Source organism: Adiantum capillus-veneris, chromosome 1 (genome assembly GCF_014529385.1).
Source record: "Adiantum capillus-veneris isolate H3 chromosome 1, ASM1452938v2, whole genome shotgun sequence".
Lineage (NCBI taxonomy): Eukaryota > Viridiplantae > Streptophyta > Polypodiopsida > Polypodiales > Pteridaceae > Adiantum > Adiantum capillus-veneris.
In genome coordinates this window covers 58059993-58071152 of record NC_140931.1, presented here as the reverse complement: position 1 = coordinate 58071152, position 11160 = coordinate 58059993, and positions in this window count along the sequence as shown.

Genomic DNA, 11160 nt, shown 5'->3' with positions numbered 1-11160 from the left:
AGAAGCTATATGCATTGCTTGTAGAATATTTAAGGGTACAAGTGGTGGTATTTCATCCCCCTCAGGTGTTACCCAGGTTGTCCCCCTATTTCCCAAGTGTCTATGGTTGCTGCTAGGTGGACCCAATCCACATTGTCCGACTCAGTCATCCAAGGTAGTACATCCATATAAGGAGAATCTTTCCCAACATCAGTGTCCGCTTTACACGTATAACAATACTACAATGGGGCCGAGTGAACTCTAGTGTCAGATCTATGATCAATTATAAACCTCTTTCCTAGAGGATGTGCTCAATCTTGGAACTGCAAGTAGACATGGTTTTTAGACCAGTCATGTACCATTTTTGCTTCTCTCATGAAAGGACGTCCTAAGATTATCTCCAATGCCATAGTGTGTTTGAAGAAATCCATAACAATGAAGGTAATCCTTATTTTATGTCCAAAGACCTTGATCCTAGCACTGGATGTGGTAAGGGTGTTGTTTGAATAACATTTTGGGCCCTAAGGACCATGTGTTGTGTTGTTTGTTCAAGAGTTGGGGCCGACATCAATGCAGGAACTCGAGGTGTGTCTGTCCATGCTAAGGTTGGTCTATTGGCCATCGCGCACTTAAATACTATGCAATACTTAGGTTGATGACCATACCTTCCACATGCATTGCAATTCCCATTAAATTTTACTCTAAAAGTAGGGAATTCATTGGTACTATGCGGTCCATAGCATACTGAGCACCATTGTTGCTCCCTTCTTGGATACATATGATTGTTTTGTGGAGCACGATTGTCTCTAAGACTCTCTTGAATATCCTTGGTGAGATCTGCTAAATTCATCTCAGATATCTTTGGCTCCTTAGCAATAGGCTTTAGGGTCATTGGCTGATGCCTTGATGCTTGCGAGCTAATATGTTTAGGCTCAATAGACACTCTTTCTCCTTGTATCATTAAATTATCCTCCAATTGGATCGCATTGGTGGTGACTGCTTCCCAAGTGGTGATACCTCTAATGACTAAGCCATTGTAGATATCCTCATGTCGTAATCCCCTAATGAATCTATCAAGCAATTGGTTATTGTTGAATCATTCATTTGGATTACAACGAGAATTAAAATGCTTCAAGCAACTTATAAAGTCTCTCTCTGACTCTCCTTCGTCTCGTTGGGCTTTCTGGAGCTGAGAGGCTACACCCCAAAGCACTCCCTCTCATATGTATTCTTTTAAGAACAGTCTCCTAAGAGTAGGGTAAATCGTTTTTTCTTCCACCCTTAGGGTTCTATACCAATCCCCAGCCTTTCCACTTAAGGTTAGGCTTAAAGCATTGCTCTTATGAAGGTCATTGTGTTCTCCTAGAGAATCGCATATTTTTTCAAACACTTCAATATGCTTTCTCACATCCCCGTCTCCACTAAATTTTTGTGTGAGCTTGGCTATTTGTACTGCCTTACTTCTAGGCTCTCTATAAGGCGTGTAACACATATTCTCAGCAATAGATCGATCGATAGCTTGAGAAAATGTTGCCAAGTCACCTAAATGAGCAGGCACCCTGGGTGGAGGTGCTTCAGAGACTACATGTGGAGTAGGTATTGGCATTGGGCTTGGCGCATAGGAAGCCCTTGGGTTCCACGTTGGGTACGATGTTGTGCCATGTGGTGGTCCATATTTCATATGTGTGGCCCTAGGCATAGCAGACGTCGGATGTGACATGCTAATGCTAGCCGGTATAGTCCCATGGAAATAAGAACTTGTGTGTTGTGGTTGTGGAGCATAGGTAGTTGAAACAATGGGAGGGGTAGGGACTACATGAGTACGAGGACCCATGGGTGTATATGATTGGTACACACTTGTAGGTACTGTTGCAGGCATTGAGCTATCATGTAGCGGTGCTTTACTAACAAATGAGGTCCATGGTGTGTTTCTTGGCATGCCCATCATTGGGGTAGGCATGGTGTCATCAAGGGAAAGATGAGCTAGACTTGGAAAGGTAAATCTATCACTTGTGGGCTCAGATTGCACCGAGACCCCTGGCAAAACAACATATGGGGGATCCATCGGACTTACCGAGGGAGTCTCCATTTGCGATAAGGTCGGTTGTTTAGCCTTTCCTATATCCAAGAATCTCATGAGACCTATTGAAGGCATGCTGATCCCCTTGTTCTGTCTCTCTAACTCAATGACCCTATGGATGACCTCACAAACTCTTTGTTGTTGATCCTCCACACTAGTAGCGCCCATTGTGGATTGTAGGACATCTAACCAACCCACGTGATAGGTGTGACCAGTGTATAGGCCGGTCAGAGTTTCTGTTTGTAGTTCGTACTCCCAGTTCTCATTTAAGAACACTCCATCTAGGATTGAGGTGCTAGGGGTGTCCTTTGAGCTAGATGCAATGTTGATTTCTAGAGGTTTCCCTTTAGCAGTTGCTAAGTCAGGAGCACTCGATTGCTCTCTTAGCAAGGATATTGACATAGGGGCTTTCGCTTTTAACTCTCTTCGTTGCTCCGCCTTACGTAAGCTCTTGACTTCCTTTTCCCTCCCTGTAAGGATATATCGCTCAACCTCTTGCACTTGGGCAAGGCTTCTACCATCGGTTAATATGACCTCGGAGGGAAATAACTCTGAAGAGTCAGGAGGTGCAGTGAATGAAGTATTCACGTGCACATTTTCTAACGGTATAGAGTCTACGTTGGTCACGAATGGAGAATTTACTTCCCCAGCCCCCTCATTTACATCATTAGCTCCATGTTCGGAGCGAGTGGCTCTACTAAAGGTTTCCTTCAGGCACTAAGCACGCTCGGCCCGGACCGCGGGCCCATGGCATGCATGTCTTGGCTTGAGCTATTGGGATTAGGCATTGGAAAACCCTCCATGACATCGTAGTCAGAGGAAGAGTCACTAGCCGCTATGTTCGGGTCTTGGTTTGTACTACCTTGGGTTCCTACCGAGGGCCCGGGCCAAAAAGAAGGAGGTGGATATTGAGAGCTCGCATAAGTTGAAATTCTCTCTAGTTGCTCCGTCTCTAGTACATGACCAGAGCGCAGATGCATGTGCCTTTGGCACCCTACAAGCGTCAGCGAATAACCTCGAAGGTTAACCACTTACCTTTTTTAAGCGTCCGTTTTCACTCGTGTTTTTTACATCTTTAATATTTTTTTAATGTTTTTTAATGTTTTATTTTTTTGATTAAAGTGTGTGATAGCTCGAAACGAGCGTATCACTTAGAGGGTCGCCGTGTGCTTTACAACACAATTTTCGGGCATCTGAAGTTCTGTTGTCCTCAAAAAATCAATTTTTAGCTACGTGTGAAGCTAAAATTCGTAATTTTAAAAGGCGACTGAGGCCTAGGCCTGAGCGTGAGCTTGGACTTGGGTTTGGGAGATATTCCCGATCCCGATCCTACCTTTAATTTTGTTTTTAATTTTTTAATTTTTTTAAAATAAATAAAGGATAAGGTCGCCGCGGCCTACGCGAGAGCACACACACACACTCTATCTACCTACTTCTAACTAATACACCTACTGTTACACACTAACACACTCTATTAACTCTCACAGATCTACTTCCTACTTACTGTACATAGAAAACTAACAACCTTAGTACACATAGAATAAACACAGTACCTTTGAAAAATCCATTAACAAAGAAAACTAACAACCTTAATACACAGAGAATAAACACAGTACCTTTGAAAAATCCATTAACAAAAAAAATACACAGTACAACACCAAATCCTTCTTCTCAACACACACACACTCCTTCCCTACCTTTCCTACAATTGAAGTTGCACCACAAAAGAAGCACAGAGTGCCATTCAAGCTTAGTGTATGGCATTCTCCGGCAACGGTGCCAAAAATGTGCGCATATGTCGCACGTGTCAATGCAAGGAACTTGCTGATACACTGTGTGCGAGCCACAAATGGCTCCAAGCACACAACAAGCCTAAACTAGTAAAATCAAAGATGGCGTTGGTGTGTCACTCACCGCTCTACGCTTCCTGTCGTGGAGGATTCCTCGCCGCAAAGAAGAGGGAGACGCCGCTACGCCGCGCTCAACCGCTTCGCCACCGTCGTGCCTTCGTAATGCTCGATCGCACACACACTCCCTCTCTCACTCTCTCACACATACACAAGGAGATGAAGAAGAAGAAGATGGAGATGGAGCAAGAGCACTCTTCAATTGCACAAATACACACATACACACAAGGAGATGAAGAAGAAGAAGATGGAGATGGAGTAAGACCACTCTTCAATTGCACAAATGAGAGAATGAGTGAATTTTACGTTTAGTTGACTTTTATATGAGCTCACCCCATTCACACTTGGGCGCCCATGCTTAGCCAACTAATCCCTTGAATGTTCCTGTTAGAGTACGCCTCTCATCGGCGATCACTCTTAGCCTTTTCCTATTGGACCGACAAGCCCAGTACCTGACTCTACCAAGTAAATAATACAATGTCCGTCGTAGGTGATAGGGTGTCCATGAGCCGTGAGGGTTAACATTTTGCCAGGAGGCAAATCCCATAAAGTCCATGTGTTATTTTCTATAAGTGCATCATATTCTGATTGCATGGCAGCTTAAATTTTCTAAATTCTTTGCTTCATCAAAAGACAGAGGTTCCTCAACATCATGTAAGCTAGACGCAGCCAAAGCATAACAATCTGCTGATGCATAAGATGCATGGATAGAGCCTTTGAACGAGTATGACTAGACAAAGGTGCATCCAATTTACTGTCACGCAATGTATGCACCAGCCATTTTGGCATACCTCTAGCTTGCTCATTTTCATCCCTTTCCTCATCAAGTACATCATGTATATCTGCATCAGTAATAAGCTCATCTGTAACATTTTTGGAAACCCCCATAGGAAATACATTTGCCTCATTAGAATTTACATTCGAACTTCCACCACTGAAAAGAGGCGACAAAGTGTCATAAATGTCCTGTGAGCTTACAATACTATCTCTAGTACATGACGGCAAGGGCTAAACAGAGTCTTCCACAAACACTATATCCCGTGAAACCAGAATACGCTTTGTTTGCGGATGATACAACCTGTAACCTTTGATTTCAGCACTATAACGAACAAAAATACATTTGACAGCCTTATCATCCAATTTTCTGTGCTGTGTTTGTGGCACCAAAGCATATGCCAAACATCCAAAAACACGCATGTGCTCAATAGAAGGCTTTCTATCATGCCATACTTCATATGGAGTAATGGACTGCAAAGCTTTCATAGGACCCTTGTTAAGTACATAAGTGGCACACATGATGGCCTCAAGCCAAAAAGAATGTGGCCAAGCTTGACTTTTGACCATACATCGTGCCATTTCCGTAAGTGACCTGTTTTTCCTCTCACTACTACACCATTTTGCTGTGGCGTATAAGGCACTATACATTGGTGTTTTATCCCACGACTAGCCAGGAATGCATTTGATTCATGAGATATATACTCCCCCCCTCGATCAGAATGGAGGGTGCCCATAATACATTTCGAGACGTTTTCAGCCATAGCCAAAAATTGTTTGAAGCACATAAAAACTTCTGACTTCTCTTTAAGCGGAAATACCCATGCATGATTGGAGTAATCATGAATGAAAGTCACGAAGTATAGGTAATTGCCCAAGGACGGAGTTTGCATGGGCCCACCCCGGGGGGTCACTTTTTAGAATGTGTATGATATCATGTGAGTTAACCGGAGAGGATTATTTAAAGAACAAAATGTATAATTTTATGTATACATTAGAAGGGGGTGGGGTTTTTTAAATAGGCTCATAGTGTAAGTATAGTATGTATATTGGGATATTATTAATTACCTCTTGAACGCATGTGATATAGGGATCTTTTGATAAGTGACTGCCTCGGGGGGCCCACAAACATCACTATGCACAAGCTGCAACCTGCATGTGGCCCTAATTGAACCATCCTTTGGAAACTTAGAATGCTGAATTTTACCCAAAATACAGCCTTCACAAAAATGTTTGACAGGTGCTTCAAGAGGCGGCAAAGAAGAAACCATATCAGATTTCTGCAAACGCAACAAACTGACAAAATTCAGATGCCCAAAACGTGCATGCCACAATTTTGCATCTGAAACAACCTTTGAATCTTAACATGCATTTGCAAAATTTTGTCCACACTTGTCATACAAAGTAAGCTTATACAGCCCACGACACAAAAGGCCAGATGCAACAATTTCATCACCAAAACTAAGATCACGAACTGTACATGTGTCATCCACAAATTTGACTACAAGTCCAAGTCTAGCAAGTGTAGATACATACAAAATATTCTTCTTGATCCCAGGTACATAAAATGCATCAACAAGTATGAAAGAACTTCCATTTGCAACAGTAAGCACAATCTTTCCAACTCCCTGAACCGGATAAGAGGCATTGTTGGCACAAGTGACATAATTCCCATGAGGGATAGACTCGAGAGAGGTGAACATTCACGATGTGAGGTAATGTGCTTTGTAGCACCACTGTCAAAATACCACACATGTGAATCTGCAGCAACTGACATGCATGCATCATGGGCAGCAGGATTGTAAGTGCACTCTACACTAAAAGCCCATCCTGCATCAACATCATCATTACAATCTCCTTGGCAGAAGACTCAACAATGGCTGCATTTGTAGTCGAACTAGCATTTGCAGTGGAACCACCCTCTTTCTTCTTAGCCTCTTTATCCTTCAACTTAGGACACTGCTTGATCAAGCGATTATTAGCTTTACAATAATGGCACGCATCTTATTTTTTCCCTTATCACCAAAATTGCCAGACAAAGTGCTGCCAACAGAAGCATTGGGAACAAAAGTTTTTCCACTCGCAGTAGAACCATAAGAAGTGGCTGCATTGCTGTTACCACCCTTTCTTTGAGAAGCAACGAAAGCCTATTCAATTGCACACTCTCTAGTCCTGTTTTCTTTGGAAAGTGACTCTTGCAACAGCAATGTGCATAGTGCATCAAACTTGACAACTTCTGGATTTCCTTGGGTCATAAGTCTCCAAGTACTAGCAAAAGTCTTGTAAGAATCTGGTAATGTGCTTTGTAACATCACTGTCGAAATACCACACATGTGAATCTGCATCAACTAATATACATGCATCATGGACATCAGGATTGTAAGTGCACTCTGCACTAAAAGCCCATTCTGCATCAACATCAACATCACAATCTCCTTTCACAGAAGACTCAACAATGGCTGCATTTGTAGTGGAACCACCCTATTTCTTCTTAGCCTCTTTGGCCTTCAACTTAGGACACTGATTGATCAAGTGATCATTAGCTAAATAATGGCAACACATCTTCTTTTTTCCCTTATCACCAGAATTTCAAGAGGAATTGCTGTCAGTAGAAGCATTAGGAACAAAAGTTTTGCCATTCGCAGCAGAACCATAAGAAGTGGCTGCATTGTTGTTACCACCCTTTCTTTGAGAAGCAATAAAAGCCTGTTCAACTGCACGCTGCCTAGTCCTGTTTTTTTTGGAAAGTGACTCTTGCAATAGCAATGTGCATAATGCATCAAACTTGACAACTTTAGGATTTCCTTGGGTCATAAGTCTCCAAGTACTAGCAAAAATATGGTAAGAATCTGGTAAGGCATCAAGAACAGTTTGCACAAGGGAACTGCCTGAAATGACTTCACCTGTAGTAATAAGTTGCTCATTGATATCCTTGACACCAATAAGGAAAGTGTCCATATCATCTTCCTCATGCATAATCTTTGATTCCAACTCTTTACGCAGCAAAGCAATTTTAGTCTCATTGCGGCTTGCATAAAGACCCGCTAGATTATCCCAAGCATGTTTTGTAGATTTCGTTGAACGAATGTGAGGAGTAATGGTGCGCTTCACAGACAACGCAATCAATGCATGAGACTGCGCATCCTTTACATCCGAACGAGCTTGTTTGTTGGAATTACGGTTGCAGAGAAACACACACAGCATGGAGAAGATGAAGGAAGCTCAAGGCACACAGTAGAGAGTGTGTTACTTAGTGTGCAATGGAAATATAGATAGTATATACAATGCATGGGGGAAATAAACTCCTAAAGAGGGAGAAAATGCCCCGGCGGTCCTAGTGTGTTCTCACACATCACTACCACATGTACATGGTAACAAATCCCCCATGGAGTGATGCGGTGAATGAGAGTTGGCACATGAGTAAAGGGAAGTGCCATGCCTTGAGGACATGATCAGTCCACAAAGGGGAGTGAGCCCAAATCTTTGCAGAAAGCTTCAAGCTTCTCATGAGACAATGCCTTTGTGAAAAGATATGCAAGGTTGTCCCATGTTGGCACATGAGCCAAGCTTATCTTTCCTACTGAGAGCCTCTCCCTGACATAGTAGTAATGAACCTCAATGTGCTTTGTGTGAGCATGAAAAATTGGGTTCCTCGGAGCTGCCAATGTGCTCTGATTGTCAGTGTAGATAGTGTTGACCGTGTCTTGTCCAACACCCAAATCAACTATAAGGCGTCTGAGCCATACACACTCAACCGTAGTTGTGAAGACTGCCCTGTACTCAGCCTCACAACTCAAACTGGCCACAGTAGGTTGCTTCTTGCTCAACCATGATATACATGAATTGCCAAGCATGAAAAAAAAACCACTTGTGGACACTCGTGTGTCAAAACAACCAGCCCAATCTGAGTCCGAAAAAGCATGTAAGTATGGCGGTAATGATCCCCCCTTGGGATAAAACAAGTCAAGATGTAAAGTGCCACTAAGGTATCGGAAAATCCTCTTGAAAGCCTGCCAATGCTTAGACCCTGGGCTATGCATAAATGTGCTGACCTATGATACTGCAAACTAAATATCTGGCCTCGTGTTGCATACATAAATGAGACAGTCAACAACAGTTTGGTAAAGAGTGACATCAGCAGGATTGCCAGCATCATGTAGAATCAACTTCAAACCTGTTTCCATGGGAGTGGCAATTGGTTTGTAATCCTCAAGTCCAAACTTACATAGCAATGTCTCTATGTAACTTTTTTGACACATGCAATACCACCATCACACCGCTTAAATTGTATGTCCAAATAATGATGCAATAGCCCCAAACCTTTCATCTTGAAAGTAGCAATCAAGTCAGCCTTAAATTCAGCAATATGTCTCTCATTTGGTCCAACGATCAACAAATCATCTACATAAAGAATCACAATGAGAAGTACATCACCCTCATGCTTTACATACAATGTGCTTTCTGTTGGAATGTTACGAAAGCCTTGTTTGACCAAATGAGCATCAGCTTTCTCATACTAAGCATGAGGAGATTGATTCAACCCATACAAAGCCTTGTTACATTTTGCACACTTTGTCCTCTTGTCCTTTCTTGACAAAACCGCGAGGCTGCGTTACATAAACTTTCTCAAATACGTCACCATTCAAGAGAGCAGTAACAATGTCTGATTGATGTACATCCCAACCAAAATGAGCTGCCAATGCACATAGAGAACGCACAGTAGTCATACGACAAGTGGGAGCAAAAGTCTCTTCATAATCTATGCTGTTTTACCGTGCATAACCCTTTGCAACAAGTCAAGCCTTATGGCGATCGATCTCACCATCCGGCTTGCATTTCAAATTGTAAACCCACTTCGTACCAATGGCCTTTTTGCTAGGAGGCAAATCACATAAAGTCCATGTGTCATTTTCTATAAGTACATCATATTCTGATTGCATGGTAGCCATCCAATTTTCTGAATTTTGTGCTTCATCAAAATACAGAGGCTCCTCAACATCATGTAAGCTAGACACAGCCAAAGCATAACAACCTGATGCATAAGATGCATGGCGAGAGCCTGAACGAGTACGACTAGACAAAGGTGCATCATATTTACTCTCACACAATGTATGCACCAGCCATTTTGGCATACCCCTAGCCTGCTCATACATCAAGTACATCTGCATCAGTAATAGGCTGATCTGTAATATTTTTGGAAACCCACATAGGCTGTACATTTGCCTCATTCAAATTAAATTTGTATTCCATCCACTGAGAAGAGGCAACAAAGTGTCATAAATGTCCTGTGAGCTTACATTACTGTCTCTAGTACATGACAGTAAGGATTGAACAGAATCTTCCACAAACACTACATTTCGTGAAACCACAGTACGCTTTGTTTGCGGATGATACAACCTGTAACCTTTGCTTTTAGCACTATTACCAACAAAAACACATTTGAAAGCCTTATCATCCAATTTTCTGCGCTGTGTTTGCGGCACCAAAGCATATGCCAAACAACCAAAAACACGCATGTGCTCAATAGAAGGCTTTCTATCATGCCATGCTTCATATGGAGTAATAGACTACAAAGATTTCGCAAGACACGTGTTTAGTACATAACTGACACACATGATAGCCTCAAGCCAAAAAGAATGCGGCAAAGCTTGACTTTTGACCATACATCGTGCCATTTACGTAAGTGGCCCGTTTTTCCTCTCAGCAACACCATTTTGCTGAGGCGTATAAGGCACTTTACATTGGTGTTTTATCCCAGGACTATCCATAAATGCATTGAATTTATGAGACATATACTCCCCCCCTCAATCAGAACGGAGGGTGCCCATAGTACATTTCGATACATTTTCAGCCATAGCCAGAAATTTTTTGAAGCACATAAAAACTTCGGACTTTGCTTTAAGAGAAAATACCCATGCATGCTTGCAGTAATCATGAATGAAAGTCACGAAGTACAGATAATTGCCCAAGCACGGAGTTTGCATGGGCCCACAAACATGACTATGCACAAGCTGCAACCTGCATGTGGCCCTAACTGAACCATCCTTTGGAAACTTAGAACGGTGCATTTTACCCAAAATACAGCCTTCAAAAACATGTTTGACAAGTGCTTCAAGAGGCGGCAAAGAAGCAACCATATCAGATTTTTGCAAACGGAGCAAACTGACAAAATTCAGATGCCCAAAACGTGCATGCCACAATTTTGCATCTGAAACAGCCTTTGAATCTACAACTGCATTTGCAAAATGTTGTCCATGCTTGTCATACAAAGTGAGCTTATACAGCCCACGACACAAAAGGCTAGATGCAACAATTTCATCACCAAAACTAAGATCATGAACTGTACATCTGTCATCCACAAATTTGACTACAAGTCCAAGTCTAGCAAGTGCAAATACAGACAAAATATTCTTCTTGATC